The following is a 21,708-nucleotide window of genomic DNA, read 5'->3' as shown; positions in this document are numbered from 1 at the left end:
GGATCTGGGGACTCAGGTTGACAGTAACCTTTCGTTTGACACTCACGTTGCTAAAGTAGTTAGGAAGATCTTCTACATTGCCCACCTGATCATGAAGGGATTCACATCTAGATCAAGGTCAACTCTTCACTCATCAGACCAATGATTGAGTACAATGCCCCATTCAGCTCTATTCAGTCGCTTACCGCTTGCTCAGAGGTGACCTGTGCCTGACATACAAGGCCATGTCAAACCCAGATTTGATGAACATGCTTCACCTCAAAAAATCTAGATCCCTCAGAACTACAAGGGCGGGAGACTTAAACCTTGACACAGTTATTAATAGGACGTGCTGGAGGGACAGAGTCATCACCCAAAGACTCCCTATGCTGTGGAACAAAATCCTGGTACATGTGAGGCAGAGCACCTCACTGGCCATGTTCAAGAGAAATCTTGACCAATGGATGGGAGATCGCAGATATACCCCAGGGATTACCTCAGTGTCTCTGCTTGACAGAGGCACAGCAAAATAATGGGCATAGTTTATAAATGCCCTTGGGCAGATAGCCTAGTATGAACCTATGAACCTATGAACCTATGTATCATGCAATGTTAACTAATTTTGAACTATATTGTCTGTTAATGTGCTGCACATCAGAGTATTTTATTTTGTCAAATACAGTAATTTATGGCCTCAGCGACAAAAAAAAGTAATCATTTCTTCAGTGGTGAGGAGAAAATGGTAGTAGTGTTTGTTTATTTGGCAAGTTACTCATTTTCATCTTTAATTTTCTTATTAGTGTTTCCCTGAATACTGGTATATTACTGCTTTTAAACTTTAGGTAACAAATAATGCATAGAGAATTATTGGTGTTAATCACTTCAATCTTATGTTATGACTTGCAACTTTCTTTTGACAGTTCCATGAGTTTATAAGCACTACCTTTACAGGAATGAATGCATACATTTGAAAATTGTCCAGTGCCCCCTGCCCCCTTTTTTACTTCACTTAATAATTTTGCCTTGAATTAAATATACAGATTTCAGTGTGCAGGTCAGATTGTAAGTAATTGAAATGTCACACTTGAATTACAGTAGGTCAAGGTCAAATGTGTCATATGCATCTGCTACAGACAGACTAGGTAATGGTGCAAGTGTTTTTAGAAAGGGCCTACCATGACAACTGTAAGGTTTGTTTGTCCAGTGTCATGACCTACTTGATGCATGTGATCCTGTACATGCTGATTAACAGTGCTGTAGGATAATGACTCCCACCTGGAATGAGAGGTTCTGCTAGGTGTAGATGAACAGTAACATGGACTACATGAAATTTGTTGTGCTTGATCTTTCCAATTAATTATAGTACTTTCTTGAAGTACTTGTACTCTCATGTGGTCTGTCCTCATAAGACCGGACAGTACCCCTTCCTCTTCCCCCTTAATGTACTCATTCCATGTTGGCATTCAATCCTCTATATAAATATAAGTTACTGCACTGCTTTTAAACCAGTCTTCCTGAGCAGATGGCTGTTGCTGCTGCAGGTGTTGGTAATAGCCAGTGTCCATACCACCTCTGATTATTTCAGTGCCATCATCTTCTGTGTCATAGTCATCCCAAAGAACAGAGAGGACATATTCCTTATAGCCAGTGTCCACACCACCTCTGATTATTTCAGTGCCATCACCTTCTATATCACAGTTATCCCCAAGAATGGAGAGGATGAATTCCATATAGCCAGTGTCCTCACCACCACTGAATATTTCACTGCCATCGCCTTCTGTGTCACAGTCATCCCCAAGATGGAGAGGATGTATTCCCTATCTAGTATTCACCCTCTTCTTGCACTGTGTTACTGTGTAGTTCCTCCCACAAACTGCATCCATTTCCTTTACAACTTCATTCCAGGCTTTTGCCCTTTCAGCTTATTTGAGTCCCCCATTACCAAATAGGCATTTTCCATATGTCCTAAGGGCTGCCACAAGGATGCAGTTTTCCTCATTGCTGAAGGTGTACTTTCTCTACCTTAATCCAGTGCTTTGCATCATTGCTACATATAAAAATATGCCACAGTCATACACAAAAACAGTTTTGATGTAATCATCAGTCGGATAACACATCAATGAAAGCATGCCTGCCATCCACAGGAAAAAAGATGACAAAACCCCGTAATTATATACAGAAGCAGAGTTTCAGTTTAGCCAAGTAAAGTAGTGCTGAAGTAATGTTTGCACTATAATGAACACATTCACAACAGTACAGTAAGCCTTCCCCTACCCTTACCACTGTCTTGTATTCATAATACTGTCATTTTTCATTCATCAGTAACATTCAGAAATCTCCCAGTAACGACATGTATGTAGAATCAACAAAATATCCTTGACATTTCAGTACTTCACAATTAAATAACTGCATTTCTATGATGTATGCACAATCATTAAATGACACCAAAATAAATATTTTCTCAGTGATCACTAATCATTTCCAAGGTTGGTGTAATGATTTTCCATTTACAAATCACAACTTTACAGTATTCACTAAAGCCTGCCATAGTATCAATAAAACATAACATTTCTTGAATTGAGCTCAATAATCTTACATCATTTTTTAAATGTTTTATATTCTTTTTTAATATTTGTATTATTTGTTCTTACAGTTTCCTACATCATTTGCACCTAACTAGAGTGCAAGTTTATATGGCGGCGTTAAACGTATTTGGGTAAGTTCAGGGTCATTCACATGTTTTGCATGTATATTAAGGCCCTTTTATGTTTCTCTCTATGAATTAAACTACTAAGTAAATGTGTATGACAACTTATCTGCATAATTAAGTCTTAGTTACTTGTGAAAAATGCCTTGTTTTCCACATGAATGTGCTTGGGCTATCAGCGGAGTCTGCAGCACTCTTCAGTAGTTCCCGGAATGCCACAGGAATGTGTAGATAGCTTCAGTTAGTCTCTAACCTGACCTTGTTTAGAAGAGGCAAAATGGAATCCTATGAATGTGAGTTTGCACAACCATGATGTATCATCCCTGCCCATTTAACATCATCTGACTCAAAGCACTTGACATATACTAAATGTTGTTACACACACAGCAAGATTTATTTCTACAAATAGTACCCCCCAAAAAATATATATATTTTCCCACCTCCTCTAATACAATCCTTTTGATGTGTTCCTGTTGCATTTCCATCTTTGCTATATCTCCCTTTCTTGATCTTTCTTATCTCCGCATTCCACTCTTCAATGAAAACAACAGGAGGTTCACATAAGGATCATAGCCTGTCAACCTCTTAAAGCAATAAATCTGGACAAAACTTAAATAATGGTGGAACAAAGGCCCAAAAATAGGGACAATTTTTAAATATTGCTCTTACAAACTTAGAAAGTTGATAGAATAACAGGTTTTGCATTAGAATGAATTTTCAGAAAGGTATGAAGTCTGAATCTCAGATGTATGTCATTATTTTCTGACCTTCGTTCCTCAAATACTTGCCAATTATTTGCCATAAAATCACATTTTTATGAGTAACAGGCTAAAAATATGAGGCAAAAATCTGGACATTCTGCGAAACTCTGTATAGCTCAGAGGTGTGATAAGGATATCCCTATATAAAACATATTAAGCCTCTTTATTTAAAAAAAATATTAATAATAAAAGGTGCAGAATCCACTACTTGACTAACGTCTTTCAAGTGTGACAGCATATTTACCCATTTGTCTGCAACATCCAAGTATATATGAAGTCATACAAAGCCTACAGATTTCACATAGTCCTTCACATATAGTTAACAGTTATATTTGGTTACTTTACACTTTTACTGTAAGAGGTCATGTTTATCAACATTTCACATTTCATTATTCATTGCAAATAACTTGTGCTTACTTTATCTGTATATAACAGTCAATGTATATAATAGTAGCACTGCTCTTCTCGGATAACTGTTATACAGGTGCAAAACTCAGGACTGTGACTACCACCTAAAATATTAAAACTTTATTTTAACATAAACCAGGTATGAAGTAAATATATAATTTCTTTGGTCATATGTTCAACACCTTCATGATAAACCACATCAGTCATGAGTAAAATCTAGAATAATTTACATCTAAGTAAGGTATCATGGTAGAATAAACCTAATAGTTTACTTAAAACAAATATTACACTCTCTTTAGCTTGTCATCAATTTGTAACTAAGCTGAAAATCAGACATTAAGCAAAACAACAGAAGTCACAATAAAATAAACTCAGAAGCTCATGGTGAATCCGCAGTGCCGTAGCATGTGACACAGAGGACTATGGTTGGATCTTCAGTTATAACCAACTTATTTGTTCGACAAATGAATGTCAAGAAATTCCGCTTGGGGGTGAATTTTGACATCTATTTCAAGAACAGATATGCAGTGAGTTATGACTAGAGAAACCCGATCAAGTCTTAGTAGTAAGTGGAGTATTAGTTGACCCAGTGTAACACCGGCTACTGAGAAAAAGTGTGGAAATGAAAGTCGGTTACAACTCTAAAAACTAACACAGCACAGGTACACAGACAGCAGGCAGAAACAATGCATACCAGCTTCACTCTGCCACAGTTTTTTTTTTGTGCTTGTAATAAAAATGTCCCTTGATATTTGCAGGTGAGAAATTAACTTACACAGGCAAATGAATAAGGATACCAGCCTTATTGCTTAGTGTATTATAGCTTTATGAATGGTAGTGATTGCAGAAATACTTCAGGTCTTACTTTCAGACCAGTTATATACATACTTTCAAAACTATATTACTATATTAGCTAAGGCTGTGCAGAAAGTGAATTGCAAAATACTTTAAATATACTGTATTGATTTATGTCACATACACATGTCCTAATGTGTAAATCCCATAACGGCCACAGCATTTAAACTGTTTGCAAACTGTTGTTGCATGGACATAACATGGCAGACAATCACATATTATATAGCTTTAGCTCAAATGGTCTAATGGAAATGCACTGTTTCTTAGTTGCAGCAAAACATTACATTGCAAACAGATGTGGAAAGTTCCAGGGTGTGGAATTGGTATAAGGGGTGTGAGGTTGGTGGATCGATGTCATATGACTGAATGATTAAAACATTGAACATCACTTCAGTGAGATGAAAGCATCAAACATGTGACTCATCAAAAGCCAACATCAGCGAATGATGTTTTAATCTTTTGTTCACATGGCATGAATCTGAGGTTGTCATAATGGTTAAGAGCTTTACCTCACAGATGCAAGGTGCAGAAGTTGATTCTGATCTCTGGTAATGACTAAGCTTCTAAGACACTGCAGACTCACAGCCAAATGTTTACTAATGAATCTATGAGATGGTCTAACAGACACACAGTTTTAGGTTTTGGAACTGGCATAATGGTTAAGGTGTTTACTTCATAAACACAAGGTACAAAGTTTGATTCCCATCTTTGAGGGAAATTGGTTAGATTTAAAATGGCACATAAGGGCAGCTAGTCTATTTATGAACCTATAATAGGTCTAATATAGCCAGGACATGCTCAAGCCAATAAGTGATATGGAATGGTGAGTCATAAATCAGGAAATTGAAGACCAATTGTCAGCAGGCAAATAACATATAAGAGCACCATCTGTTAATGATGACTAATTGTTTGTTAGAAAATACAGATGTTCAGTTATGATAAATGATTCTTTCAGGAAAAGTGAGGGAGGTACAAAGAAATACACGCTGCTCAGTAATAAAAATGTATATATCTATGTGTGCTTGCAAGCCTATCATGTGTGTGTGTGTGTGTGTGTGTGTGTGTGTGTGTGTGTGTGTGTGTGTGTGTGTGTGTGTCTGAGTGTGTGTGCACGTGTGTGTGCACGCGTGTGTGTGTGCGTGTGCGTGTGTGTGCGTGTGTGTGTGTGTGTGTGTGTGTGTGTGTGTGTGTTTATGTGCAATAAACTGAGAGTGAGCATGGAAGGGAGAAAGAGAGAGGGAGTCGGCCAGCAATGATAATTAGAAGGCAGTACCTCTGCAGCTATGCATGACCTTTTGGATAACTATTTCAAAGAAGCAACCACTCTTGAAACTCCCAAAAAAGAAACAATGCCGCAGTATATTAAATTATTATATTGGGTTTTGGAAGCCTTACTGTAAATTAACTACACTCTGAAATATAACACCAGACGAAAAAATGGGAAGACAGGAAAGAGCAGGTGCTTTTTATCTGCCAACAGTTTTATTTATGTTGCTAATTATAGCTTGTTTTTCAGCCCTGTTACTATTTATTAGAGGATTGCAAGTCATTACTGATCCTTTAATTTAATTAAGTGATTAGTTACTTACTGCGTTTGATCATATGGTAAATCATGTTATCAGAGGCTGTCAGAATTTAAAGGACAAGCAATGCTTGCCTCATTTTTTAAGCTAATCCATGCCAAATGCCTTCAGTACCACAAAGAATAACAGAATGTTTAGCTCATTAAATGCAGTTGTATGGGGTTACTACACTAAACCAAAGGAGAACAGGGAATCCTGCATTCATGAAATCAAATGTAATAATTTTGTAATGTCATTATTTCAAACATGGTACATAATTGTGGATTTCTTTCACAACAGTACACCACACCTAAAAAAATTAATACTTATATTCATATTATATATATATTAATTAATGTTTCTTTCACACAGTACACCACACCTAAAAAAATTAATACATATATTCATATTATATATATTAATAATTAAGTAATATTAATAATTAATATTATATTATATAATAATATGCCGCGGTGGTGCAGTGGTAGCATTGTTGCCTCACAGCAAGAGGTTCTCCCGTTCGATTCTCAGCTGGAGCTCCTTCTGTGTGGAGTCTGCATGTCCTCCCCGCGGTCGAGTGGTGTTCGAAAGACATGCGTGAATGGGCGTGCCTTCATTGAAGGTTGGGCATCGAGCTGGCACCTCGGCACTGTAAAAATCTACTGCCAGTCATTCCGCTGTGGTGACCCCTAACCAGGAAAAGCCAAAAGAAGAACAAACATTATATTATATAATAATATGCAATATAATTTTATATTATATAATTAATTAATATTAATTGATATAATATAATATATTATATATATTATATTATAATATTAATTGCAAACCACTCATGATGTATTTTTTTACTATAATTTCCATTGTCTAACTCCTGTGAAATCATTACTGTTGTAAATATTCTTGCTATAATTACTTTTGTTTATCTCCTGCAAAACTATTAATGCTCTATACTATATTCTAATGACTATGTATTTTTAAGACTTTGGAGCTTTTCTTCCCGGGCCTCCACTGAAAAGGGACAAATGTCCAGATGGACCTTCCCAGTTAACAAATATAAAAATAAAATAAATAAATAAATAAAATATATCTATCTATATATGTTTCATAATTTTTTCATGCAGGAATAGAAGATAGCTGTGTATGTAACAGCATGCATGACAGTATGAGCTGCTGCATGTGACAACATAAAGTAGTTGTTGCATGTTAAAGAACTTAGTATGAGAAGCTGCTGCATGGCCAGTCATGCATGACAGGGAGCAGTTGCTCCAAGTTACAACATACACTATATACGGAAACTGTTGCATATGTGAGCATGTACAGCAGTGAGAAGCTGCTGCATGCATCAGCATGTACAGCACTGAGAAGCTGCTGCATGTGTCAGTATGCACAGCACTGAGAAGCTGCTGCATGTGTCAGTATCTACAACACTGAGAAGCTGCTGCATGTGTTAACATGTACAGCACTGAGAAGCTGCTGCATGCATCAGCATGTACAGCAATGAGCAGCTGCTGCATGTGCCAGCATGTACAGCACTGAGAAGCTGCTGCATGAGTCAGTATGTACAGCACTGATAAGCTGCTGCATGTACAGCACTGAGATGCTGCTGCATGTGTCAGCATGTACAGCACTGAGAAGCAGCTGCATGTACAGGACTGAGAAGCTGCTGCATGTGTCAGCATGTACAGCACTGAGAAGCTGCTGCATGTACAGCACTGAGAAGCTGCTGCATGTGTCAGCATGTACAGCACTGAGAAGCTGCTGCATGTGTCAGCATGTACAGCACTGAGAAGCTGCTGCAAGTGTCAGCATGTGCAGCACTGAGACGCTGCTGTATGCATCAGCATGAACAACACTGAGAACCTGCTGCATGTGTCAACATGTACAGTACTGAGAAACTGCTGCATGTGTCAGTATGTAGAACACTGAGAAGCTGCTGCATGTATCAGTATGTACACCACTTGGATGCTGCTTCATGTGTCAGCATGTACAGCACTGAGAAGCTGCTGCATGTGTCAGTATGTACAGCACTGAGAAGCTGCTGCATGTGTCAGTATGTACAGCACTGAGAAGCTGCTGCATGTGTCAGCATGTACAGCACTGAGAAGCTGCTGCATGTGTCAGTATGTACAGCACTGAGAAGCTGCTGCATGCATCAATATGTACAGCACTGAGAAGCTGCTGCATCAGTATGTACAGCACTGAGAAGCTGCTGCATGTGTCAGCATGTACAGCACTGATAAGCTGCTGCATGTGTCAGCATGTGCAGCATTGATAAGCTGCTGCATGTGTCAGTATGTATAGCACTGAGAACCTGCTGTATGTGTCAGTATGTATAGTACTGAGAACCTGCTGTATGTGTCAGTATGTACAGCACTGAGAAGTCACTGCATGTGTCAGCATGTACAGCACTGAGAACCTACTGCATGTGTCAGTGTGTACAGCACTGAGAAGCTGCTGAATGTGTCAGTATGTACAGCACTGAGAAGCTGCTGCTTGTGTCAGTATGTACAGCACTGAGAAGCTGCTGCATGTGTCAGCATGTACAACACTGAGAAGCTGCTGCATGTATCAGCATGTACAGCAATGACAAAAGCTGTTGCATGTGTCAGCATGTACAGCACTGAGATGCTGCTGCAAGCATCAGTATATACAGCATTGATAAGCTGGTGCATGTGTCAATATGTACAGCATTGATAAGCTGCTGCATGTGTCAGTATGTGCAACATGGGAGAGCTGCTAAACATGACTCCATACACCATGTGGACAATAGAGTATTCTGTACAAGATGCAGGGACTGCTGCATGTTACAGAATACATAGTGTGGTGAAGTGACCTCATGCAGCAGCATGCACATAATGAATGATCTGCTACATGTGACAGCATACATGACTTGAAGTGAAAGCTGTCATTTTTGACAATATAAAGGATGTGGTAAAGCTGCTGCATTTGACTGCAGAGGTAATGATGAGTTGCTATACATGACAACATACACAATGTGAAAAAGACAGCATGTACAAGATAGGGAGGGGTGCTGCTTGCTAAAGCACAGAAAATATGGGGTAAGCTGCACCATGTGACAACATTCATGACTGAAAAACTATGGGATGTGACAGAATACACATTGTGGAGGAGCTGCTGCATGTGGCAGTATGGATGATGTAGTAGCATGTGAAACAGGCATGCATGTATGCAAGCCATAGAGGATCTGCTGCATGAGACAGCATGCACATTGAAAGTTACTGCATGTGACAGCATTAACAGAGCAGGAAGGCTGCTGCATGTGACAACATGCATGGTGTGGAAGATATGCTGCATGCAACAGCATACACATTGTGGTGAGGCACAGCATGCCTGATGTAGGGAAGCTACTGCATGTGACATCATACATGGCATAGAGGATCAGCTCCATGTGACATCATTCTCATTATTTATTTATTTTATTTATTTTACATTCGTTGACCGGGAAAGTCCGACTGGATATATGTCCATTTTCAGCAGAGGCCCAGAGAGAAAAGCTCCAAATATAGTAATGAAATTTTGAAAACATAGTTAAAAAGGATTTTTGACTATTAAGACTCAACTTACACTTTAAATGTAATTAATATACATATTTTTTTACAAGTACAGTAATAGAGAATAACATAATACAGACAGTTATTACACAGCTAAACAAAAATTCTTTAGGAATAGTTAGAAAAGGGAAATAATCAAAGCAAGAGGAATCCAGTACCAATAGACTTAAAAATGAGAACCAAAAGGGAGACAGTGTCAGTCAGGATTTGAGCATGGACATAGCCATTGTGATTTTAGGAAGGTTTTAAGTTGTTATTTGAAAAGAGGAGTGGATGTCAGGGATGTTAGTTCTCTTGGAAGTTTGTTCCATGGGATACCAATCAAGTTAGCAAATAGGCAGTCCCCAGATTTGCTATTGGATTTTAGGGTAGAGACAAGTACTCTGTTAGCAGATCATAAGGTTAAAATATTTTGATAGGGGTTAATAAGGTTTCTGAGTATGGGAGTATTTCAGGGATGATGCAGGATCTTGTGAATGATTATGAGTTGCTGAAAAAGAAATTGACTATGCAGTTCTAACCATCCGAGAAGTTTGAGATGTTTGCAGTGGTGGGTACGAAATGGGGCATCGGTGGCAAATCTGGCTATGTTGTTATAAGATGTTGCCAACTTATTTATATTGCTTTTGGAGAGGTTTGTATAGATTGGTGAGGCATAGAAGAGGGTAGAGATTAGGTGAGTTTGGGCAATAGTAGTCCTGGCTGAAGGAGTAAGAAAGGATTTAATTTTGTACAGGGAGCCCAGTTTTCTATTAACTGATTTGATAGTTAGATTGATATGAGTGTCGGAATTAAGTTTGTGATAAATTGTTACCCCTAAAAGTTTGGAGGTTGTGTCAGGAGCTATTAATGTAAGATTTTTAGAGATGACTGTGAAGTTTAAGGTGGGGGATTTTTGAGTGGGAGTAAACAAGAGTAATTTAGTTTTTTTAGGGTTAAGGAGGAGACAGCGTTGATGGAACCAGTTTTCTACTAAGGTAAATATTTTTTGGGTTGTGGCTTGAAGATGGGAGGGCAAGGAGGTGGCACAGATTAAGGCTGAGTCATCAGCATATTGTATACATGTGGTTTGAGGAAGGGAGGCTGACAGATTGTTAATGAACAGAGTAAAGAGGAGCAGTCCCAAAATTGATCCTTGTGGGTTTCCGAGAGTAATAGGGAGCAGAGAGGACAGTTCTTTGTCCCAGAGGACTGCTTGCTGTCTGTTTTCTAAGTAAGATTGAAACCATTTGACTGTTAGTGCATCTAATGAGAGAGATTTAAGTGTATCTATCAATAGTTCATAATTCACCATGTCAAATGCTTTGGAGAGCTCAATAAGCATAGCAGAGGATAGGAGATTGTTATTTCGATTTTTATTTATACAGTCTGTAAAGGATAGGAGAGCTGTGGTGGTGTTATGATGCGGTCTAAAACAGTGTTGGCAGTCTACTAGGTGATTTTGGAGGAGATGAGTAAGACGTTGGCGATGAATACATCTCTCCATAATTTTTTCTATCGATGAGAGTACGGCTATTGGACAGAAGTTTGAAAGTTCACTTGAGTTACCTCCCTTGTGGAGAGGGATAATATGTGACACTTTCCAGATGTTAGGGATGGAACATTCTGTAATGGTACTGTTAATTAAAAGAGAAATGGGGAAGGCAAGTGCTCCAGCTGCTAATTTCAAATATTCAGCTGGAAGGAGATCAGCTGATGGGGTACAAGGTTTGAGTTTCAGCAGTAGGTTGTGTATGTAAGATGTGGGAATGGGTTGTAGTTGAAATAGGAGTAATGAACTAGTTGACACAGGTGAGTTAGATGTGGACACTACTGGTAAAGAATTGGCTAGAGATTGGACAGTTTCAGAGAAAAATTTGTTGAAAGTGTCAGCAATTTCGGTAGAAGAATGTTGAGTCAAATTAGAGGGGGTGGGTGTTTTATAGTGGTCAGGATGAAGTAATTTATTTATTCCTGACCAGAATTTTTGTGGGTTTTGATATTGGGTTTGTTGGAATTATAGGTAATAGTTTTTTTTGTCAAGGAATATGGCTTTCTTAGTGGCATTTCTCAGTTGACAAAAGTTTAAGTGATCAGTTTGCCTTTTTGTATGTCTCCATTTAATCCAGATTTTATTTCTAAGTCGCATTTTTTGTCTAGTCTCTTTTGTGAGCAGGGAGCTGGTTTGTTCTTAATTCTGATCAATCGAGAAGGGGCATGGTGGTCTAGTATTTGTAAAAATTTATTGTTAAAGTATTAGACAGCTTCCTCTAGAAGTAAGTGTTTTAAGGGGGTCCAATTGCAAGCTTTAAGCTCAACCTGAAAGTTAACTGGGTTTAGATTGTTTGTATTTTGGGTGGTTCTGAAGTTTACTTGATTGGGTATTGAGGTTTTTAGCTTTGTTATAAAGGTAAGAGAGTGGTCACGGATATCATCGGGAAATATGCCTGTTTTATAAAATTGAGGGTTACTGTTAACTAGTATCCAATCTAAAGTGGTTTGTTTATTGCTAGGTTTGTGAGTTCTTGTAGGGTGGGTGATGGTTTGATAAAAGCCATGAAGGTTAATGAGGGTAGTAGGATTATTGGCAGGACAACTTCTCTAGTCAATGTTGAGATCGCCAAGGAGTATGGTTTCTTGGGGGAAATTTGAGGAGAGCCAACATAGGATGCTTTCAACGGTATTAATGTTATTACCTGGGGGGATGTAGGAGCAGATAATATAAATGGATTTATTAGCATTAATTAGAAGCTTGGCCATTAGGATTTCGGCATTGCTAGGTAATGGATGAGTAATATCTAGGGCAGAGAGTTGCAGCTCAGATTTATATAATATTGCAACCCCACCTCTTTTTTTGTTAGGGTGGTCTGATCTAATTATGTTATAGCCTGGGGGGATAATATCCTTGTCCTTGGTGGTTGGTTTGAGCCAGGTTTCCGTTAGGCATAGGATATCAAAGGAGTGCAAGTCTAACAGGGCATGTAGGTGGCTAATTTTATTATTTAAACTACGGATATTTAGGTGGGCTATATGGAGAGAGATTTTGCTAGGAGAGGGGGTGCAGGAGGTGTCTGGATGGGGGGATTGGGAATAAGGGATCTGAGAATTTGGGCCTGGTTAGGATGAATTTCGCCATGTAGTAGTAGGTACTGTTGTGGTATAAGAGACAGTTTCAGTAACTTATCTAGAATAGGGATAGTTCTTTTGGTATAGAAATATTTGAAATGGATTGTTCTATGAAATTGAGGTTGAATGTAAGCTGATGAGGATGCAATGTTACAATGGGATTTTGAAGTATAAAGGGTGAGAGGGGTAGTTTGTTTTAAGGGGGGAGGAATTTCAGTTAGATGTAGGGATTCATAGCAAGTGAGCTTATAGGATAAGCATAGGGCAAAATATTACAGATAAGAGGAGCATGTTGGAGCGTGTTTTAAAGTTAGAGATGGACATAGTGAGTGGAGTGTGGTAGGAGACACAGTGAGAGTTGGTATGTACTAAGTGTGAATACAGGGAGACTGAAGTGAGAACAGTGGGGCAGTAATGGGGAGGGTCTGTGTAGTAAGGGATGAGTATAAGGGATTAGGGGTGGGACTATGTTAAAGGATTAGAAGAAGATAAAGAGGAAAGGAGGGAGTGACTTGATAAGTATGTAACAAGGTTAGTTACGTTAGTGGATAATGACTGAATGATCATTATGGAAAAGTTACTGCATGTAACATCATGGAAAAGACAGGGAAGCAACTGTATGTGACAAATGTTATGGCATGGAGGATCTGTTGCATAGGACAGCATGCAAAACATAGATGAGGTGTTGTCTATGGCAACATTTATGTCTTGCAGCAGAGGCTGCAAGGCTTTGCCTATCCACCTGCACATTCTGCAGTATATACAGTGACCTTACAAAACTTAAAGGTAGGAATACGTCCCAAGAGCTTCATGACAGCAGTACCTGCAGGCTCTTATGTTACTAGTTCATTTACTTTCTTTCCATAATATGACGTCTTTAATAATTAGGCAAAATAATAAGCATGGAGATTCAGAACCAATTAATAAATGGAATTAGGTGAAATCTCACAATGTGTGGCAACAAGTTGAGTGGATGAAATTCAAAGACACAGGTAGTTAGCTCAAAATAGCATGGGAAATAGCCTAGTCATCATCATATGCAAATGATAGTATAATAATATTCAAACAAGTGACAGTATTGAAAAGAGGAACTATGAATGCAAAAAAGGGTTAATAGCATGGCAGAGCGTAATGTATACAAAATGTGTAGTGAGCCACAATGAGCTGTGAATCAGTACCCCTTCACTTCTTGGCAAGCAGACAGTCTGATTGCACATAAGTTCTGAGAGTAGCATCTGTACTCTCTGAACATTTGTTTTTGGCTTTTCTCATAACCAGTGTTCAGGATGGTGTGCATTGCCACTCTTCATGTCACATATGGGTTCTTCCACAGATTTACAATCACTTCTATTACAGGGACATAGTTCAACGCTACCATTTGAACAGATACACCATGCATGCACTTGTAGACTAGTGTACAAAAGTCATACCTGTGGACAATAATATCTGTGCAGCATTAACCATCCTTGCTATGGACACTTTCCAGTGGCCATCAGAGGGTACTGTAGGAGTTTTGCCGTCATTTGAATCATGAATCCTATATTAGTTCCTTGATATTGTGTTGTAGCATGTAGAGGAGCATATGTGATTCCCATGGATGACCTACTATATGGGCATTTACGAAGCAGCTAATTTCTCTGAGGTTCTGAGAATCATTGAATGCATCCTCATTGCCATCAAGGCCTTGTCTACTCCATATGGCATCTAATAGGTCAAGTAGAAGGACACCCATGCAATCAGCTGCCAGATGATATGAAATGCAAGGGTAAAGGTGCACTTATACCCATCACCAGGCTGCACAAACAAACCAACAGCAATCCACTCATAAAGGTGCTTATTGCTGTGTGTTGTGGATTATGCCAGACACACTCAGGAGTCATGGCTCAAGACCCCTGCCCACAACACGGCTAAGATGTCATACAACACAGCACTGGTTCAATAATACAACATTATCAAGGATCTGTTCAGAGTGTTAAAGGCCCTCTTCCATTTCCTAGATACCTCTAGTGGTGCAAGGAAATATGTTCCAGAGTTACAGAGAAGCATGTATTAGGGTTACTATGCCTCAGGACATGATTTTATGCAAACAGCAACATTATGGATTTACCATTTGGGAGGAGTTTCAAAAGGAACTGGCTGAGGAAGGCACAAAATACTGCGTCACTAAGAAAGAGGTAGGGTCTTGTCCACACCATTGGCCAAAATAGAGACAATGTCAAAAAAGTGATGCATATAATACTACTCAGAAGATGTACAGTACAGTGCATTGACTGGCCACACTGTGCAACAGTTATTACGTAGCCCTCATAACACAGAGTGGTGGACAGGGCACAACTGTCATTATTTGCACTGGTGATCTGAGCCACAGTGGCACATAGGTGAAAGGGGGAAGGACTACTGGAAGTGGACACCTTATTCTTGTACACTGCTGAGAGAGTGTGGGACTGAGTATATTGTTAGGGGACAGTGCGGAGTTTCTTGAGGTGGAAAGATGGTCTGGGTGACTGCCTGTTACTGTGGCAGATATACAGAGGTGTAGAAGATAGTGCAGCATTGTGGATGATGGACATGACAGGTTTCGTGGGTCCACAAATGGGTAGACTGTAGACTGTGGATGGCTATAAGCATGCAGACATCCTGTCATGCATTAACACTATCACAAACACCTGATTGCAAGAATGGTGTAGAACTGCATGACTATAGCTGCCTCACTATGTGATGTATAGGACCATCACTATAGGCAGGCTCAGCTCCTGTGAGTAGCAGTGACAGTGTGGCACTCTGTGATCTCTGTAAGACTACTTTGTGGGATGTACCCACAGTGCAGCAAGAGATACAGAGATATTTATACCTAGGTGTGCTGGCAGTCATGCGTATTTTGATAGCTGTCACAGGCCCTGGAGGGGTATGCAATTGGTGTGGAGTAGTGCCCTGGGATCATGACCTATGGTAGTGGCATATGAAACGGCCATGGTCTGCTGTGCCACAAGACCCCACAGTAGTTGCAATAACTGCAAAGTGAAGCTCCAAAGATCTCAGCAGGTATTTGTGCTCCTGGATATCACTGGTTTTGTACATGGATTTGTCCTGTTTTCTCTTTGTCCCTTTCCTTCTCTTTCTCTGTAATCTTGCTAATATTTTTTCTTTGTTGTTTTTTTCTCTCCATTTGCAATCATTTATTCTGCAGTTTTAATGATGCAGCAGTAATGGATGTGACAGCATCTACCATATCTGCACTAACCTCATTACCAGCTGCTAGGGCCACAGCAGTCCCCAGACAGGTCTCTCTGCCGGGTAAGGAACATCATGACTGGAGGAGATGATCTGTAGGGCTCAGTGGCCCTATAGTGCTCTTTCTCAGCTGGGAATAATAGTTTCTTTATTGGGGATCTGGACTGGTGTCAGCCAGTGGGACATGCAGAGGCTGGTCAAGACTGAGGTGGACAAGTAGTTTCAGACCTGGACTGGTACCGTAAGTCACATGCACATGTGATTTGGGGAGCTGCATAGCTGAATGGCTGTGACAAATGGGTCACCAGTGGCTGGACCCACCCATTATGTCAGTCACAGAGGTGACAGACCTCTGGGCAGGTTTCACACGTGTAGTATTACTCTGTGTCACAAAATTATTTAGGCAAATAGTCATATGCAGTCCATTGCAGATGGCTTTGTCACATATGATATACTTTGGTTTTGCCAGACTTATAGAAAGAGAAAAAGTAAGGGGGGGGGTGGTATACGAGTCTTGCCATCCGCAAAATCAATTATTTACCAGAGTTTAGTGATGATTCCAATGTCCCTGCTAGGAAATGGGATTATCTATAAGGTTCAAGTTTAGTGGTGATTAATTCCATGTGAATCAAATGAGATTGTTTAATAATGATAAATGTACTTTTTTAACATTACAACAGTAAACCGTTATTACCACTTTAAGAACAGAATGATAATTATTAATAGTGATCTTTCCCATGGAATACATTTACAGTATAATCAATAATACATAGAAGCAGGTGCTTTAATGATTTCCCTTCATTTCTAATACTGCAGTATTATAAACATCATTTATAGTATATTAGTTTTTAGTCACAGTCCATCATTTTCAATTCCCCTCAGTACAAAACACATCTGTATATTACATTAACTGAACTCTTTTCCTGTGCACCCAATAATATCATTTCTTTTTACAATTTAAAATTCCCATTTTGTCCTTTCCACAAATGTTTGTTAATTTAGATCTATATAAATAAATTCTCCCTTCTCTCCTATGGAGGAGTGCCTGGTCCATGGCACTCCCTCATATAGCATCATAGAATGTAAGCAGAAAAAAAATAAAAACAATCCCTCCTCTCGTACAGAGGTGCAACAGGTCCCTGTCACACCCTCACATTTATGTCAGCAGCAAAAAGAAAGAGAATAAAAGAAATGCATCTGTCAATCTTACCTCCGAACACCTTATGGCCAGGGTAGTGGCCCCTTTACCACACCGAACTATGCTTCTGCAGGGGATGGCGGCAGGTGTAGACACACAAACATATAAAAATCAAAAAGGCTGACAGGGGAGGTGCTGATCTAAAAGAGGGTGTCACAAATGTAATATGCAGACAGAATTCAGCAAGTTCTGGGGTAGGTAAAGGACTGAACAACAAATAGGACTGAGTGACACATAAGGGAGGAAAGGGAATGCCATGAAGGAGGATGAGGTGGGGTTAAGATCATCTGTCTAGGTGTTCTGGTATGAAACCTATGACTTAAGAGTTTAGGCAGATCTTTATTTAACAATAGATGAGTATTCTCTCATTCAGTGCTCATCCATCATTGAATAAACATCTTCTTGAACCCTTAACTGGAGTGATTTTTCCTCTGGAAAGAACACTTTATTTTTATTTTAATTTTAATTTTTATTTTAATAAGTTTTGCTAAGTTAGCTGCAGCCAGCATTTGACATTCTGAACCATTATCCTTATTCCTAAACATGCACGTTACAACCACCACACATGGTACACAACTCACACATAAACCATCTAATGGACCAACTTATGCTGAGGTGCTTAAATCCAATCTTCCCAAACCCCAAAGACTTCGTAGACACTCTACCTGCAAAAACTATCCTCAGCAAAACAAAAACACTCAACAAAAGCAGTATATAAAGCTATACATACAGCCACAGCAAGTCAAGCCTCAACTAAAAAGCCCAAGAAGCAAGCCAACACACTGCCTAGGACTCTAGTCATAGGGGACTCCATTGTGTAACATACTGATGCCCCACTCATCAGACTTGACAATGAGAAAATAATGGTCAGTTGCTTATCAGGAGCCAGGATCCACCAAGTTACTCATGCACTCAAGTCATTGCACTACAGGTACCAGTATGCCTCAGTCATAGTCTATGTAAGTGTAAATGACCTGAGATGTACCTCCAAAGACTATATGATGAGACACATCATGAAGCTTTCAGACTGTGTGTAACAGGCTGGTATGTGCCCACTATTGAGCAGCATTCTACCTTCAAGGATGATGCCACAGTATTAACAAAAGGTGGTTGACTTTAATAACTGGCATAGTTTCTGGTGTCATTCTAAAGGGATGAAATATTTGTTAGCATGGGTGGATATGATTAACAAACCACATTGTTTTGCCAAGGATGGACTGCACCTATCCCCTCTAAGCTTTCAAATATTGGTTAAAACATTGTCTTCCCCTAGACAGCCTATTTTTGGTAATGCCAAATCAACAAACCTTCCAAGATAGTAAAATCAACCCATTGGAATCTAAAGTCATTACTGCTCAATGCCTGGAGTTTAAACAAGAATTTCCAATCCCTCCATACTCTCCCCACCTTGAAGAATGCCTACATCTCTGCAGTTACTGAGACATGGTTTAAAGATTCTGTAAGTATCCCAGCAGTGCAAGGCTTCAGTACCTTCCACACATTTAGGCCATCAACTGCACAGACAGGGACTAAAGGTGGAAGTGTCTCTATCCACATCAATAACAAGCATACCTCTAGGTTGGTTAAATAGGATGATGGACTGGAATTTCTCCATGTACAGATTACCATAGACAAAGTCTCATACCATATCCTAGCAGGTTATAGATCATCTATGTCCTCCAATACCCATAGCTCATACTTAGACCTATTGGAAACACTCACCATTCAAACAAATACTATAATCACAAGGAACGTTTATTGGCCCTGTAGAAATTGGGAATCCTACATGATCCCAAATTTGCAGGCACAGAGATTCCTGGACTTTGTAAACACAAGCACTCTAGATCAGACCACTAGAGGTTCAAACATATTGGGCCTGGTACTCACAAATAAGGGAGAAAGATGCACCCCACCCAGTGTTGGATCATTTCTGGTAAGCTCAGATCACAAAGCGGTCTCCCTTGAAATAAAAATCAATTTTGAATTCCTTAGTAAAACTTGTAACAGTTAGGAACTATTTACAAGGCAAATTGTCTTTTATTAAGTAATAACCTCTCAAAATTCCAAGGCCTTTCAAACCCAGATACCACAGCAGCCTGTGTAGAATTGTCACAGAAGCTCTGTAGAACAATGTCAAAAGTAGCATACAAGGTTGAAGCTTGAAAAACTACTAGATAAAATGTAATCACAGCAATGACATTATATCTGTTATGGATATTGTAAATAGTTATTGTTCCATGTCATGATGTTTTAAGACATATATTGTGCAAATTTATATTTCATATTTCTTGTATTATTTTATTTCATGAAAATCAATAAAAAATGTTAAAAAAAGTAGCATACAAGATGCTGTACCTACCAGAAGAAAGCCCAAAACAAACACAAACCACCCTGGTGGAATCCAAAATTAAACAAGTTGTACATCAAAAGAAAAAAGTCATAGCTAAAATTAGAATGTGTAACATACAAAAAGATAAAAACTCACTCATCAAACTAAATAGACACCTATGAGGGCTAATTAAGTCCAAGAAAGCCAATTTTCAGATCCAAGTGCAACCACAAGGCCTTTTTTGTTATGTCATAAACCTAAAAAGCAGCACACAGCAGTGTGTCAAAATGGTAGTAAATAGAGCCATGTTCATAGAGCCAGGCGATATAGCATATCTACTGGCCAACAAATTCATCTCCAACTTTACCCCCCCACTCAACCAGTGCCACCTCTCAGGAAATACCATCTAACATAACCTCTCCTACTATCAATAGGGGGTCATAATTGCACTTCTAAGGCCAAGATCATGGCTTCAATGGGGTCTATACTGAAAAGGCTGAAAAAGCAAAATATCAAAGCGGCTGTTAAGAGAATTCTTTCCCTGGGAAAGAATTTGCTTGGCCGCTTCTGTACTTTGCCATTTTTGGCACTGTAGTGCGGTCTCAGAGTTGGTATATTTAAGTCAGTGGGTGTGGGGAGGGGGGTGAATCCCCCCACTTAATGTAATGTTTGTAATTGACTTTTTTTTTCTTTTTTTTTTTTTGGAACAGCGATTTATTTTCCTTTGGAAAAAAATCGCTGTTCTGACACTTCGACTTTGTAAGCTTTCGTTTACATAGGGTCGATTAAACACCGTAAACTTTTTAAGCATTCGGTGATTAAATATAGACCTCTTCAATGGACCCTGATAATACCCTTGAATGCCTCCAAAATAACCTGAAATATAATCTATCTGGTCCAATGGAGTCATTATTCAGCTACAGCTTTTGAATGGGCCTTGTGGCACATGAATATAGGACTGCAGCGGTGATCCCTCTGCACAAGGGCAGGCCATCAACAGGTTCGGTGAGCTACAGACCCATTAGTTTCACTAGTCTAATATGCAAAGATATGGAAAGAATTATCAATGCACCCCATATGAACTTGTCTATATTCTCCTCCTTTTTTAGTTTTTCCTTTCTTGTCTTACCTTCAGTACATCTTCAAGATTATCTCTAGTAAACATACTTTATGAACAACAATCAAATGTTACTACCTGATATACATTTAATTGTATGTCTAAATCTCTATGCTTAAGTAAATATCTTATGCAGTCATATGTTGTCTGCTATATTTTTATAACTAAATGTGTAAGTATCTTATGTATAGTATGTTAGCAATTGTTCTGGAGCTTTTCTCCCTGGGCCTCCACTGAAAATGGGCAGCTCTGTCCAGTCAGACCTCCCCGGTAAACAAATGTAAAATAAATAAATAAAAATGATTAACAATGATATAGTAAAACATTAGACACTGGACTCCACCCAGTTTGGTTTCATCAAAGGCGGGTCATGCCTACTAAACCTGGTGGACTTCTTTGAGGATGTCACCAAGGCAGTGGATGAGGGTAAAAGAGTACATACTGCCTACCTTGACCTGGCTAAGGCATTTGATACAATACCTCACTCTGGCATTGTAAAATAATGTAGAAAAGTAAGTATAAACCCCTTTGTATTATGTTGGATAACCAGCTGGCTCATAGATAGGACCCAGGAAGTTAGGTTTGGAGAGAACACCTCTACAAAGAAGCCAGTCGCTGGCACAGTCTCTCAAGGCTCTGTGCTGTATCCGCTCCTCTTTGGCATCTACTTCTCAGAAGTCAAGAGCAACATTAAAGGCCTCTGACTGACCAAGTAAACTAGGAGCAGTCATAAAATCCTCCAAAGAAACTAACATCTTACAGGAAGGTCTACCGCAAACAAATGACTGGTGCCAAAGCCATGACTTAAACCTCAGTGCCAAGAAATGCATACTAGTACCTTTTGGAAAGTCAGCCAGTCTGGAAAATTGCCTATTTGATAA

At 39.2% G+C, this 21,708-nt stretch overlaps 1 protein-coding gene and 1 pseudogene across 1 annotated transcript in view; one reads left to right on the top strand and one right to left on the bottom strand.

Annotated features, from left to right (window-relative positions):
• LOC122807945 overlaps positions 1 to 2,655 on the top strand; it is a 121,213-nt pseudogene extending 118,558 nt beyond the window's left edge.
• CLCN1 (chloride voltage-gated channel 1) overlaps positions 1 to 21,708 on the bottom strand; it is a 2,440,475-nt gene that overhangs the window by 1,613,950 nt on the left and 804,817 nt on the right. The gene's annotated exons all lie outside the window — the stretch shown is intronic.

The sequence above is a fragment of the Protopterus annectens genome, chromosome 8.part0 (genome assembly GCF_019279795.1).
Source record: "Protopterus annectens isolate FY-2018-M chromosome 8.part0, PAN1.0, whole genome shotgun sequence".
NCBI classification, from domain to species: domain Eukaryota; kingdom Metazoa; phylum Chordata; order Ceratodontiformes; family Protopteridae; genus Protopterus; species Protopterus annectens.
This window is presented reverse-complemented; position numbering and strand designations above follow the sequence as displayed.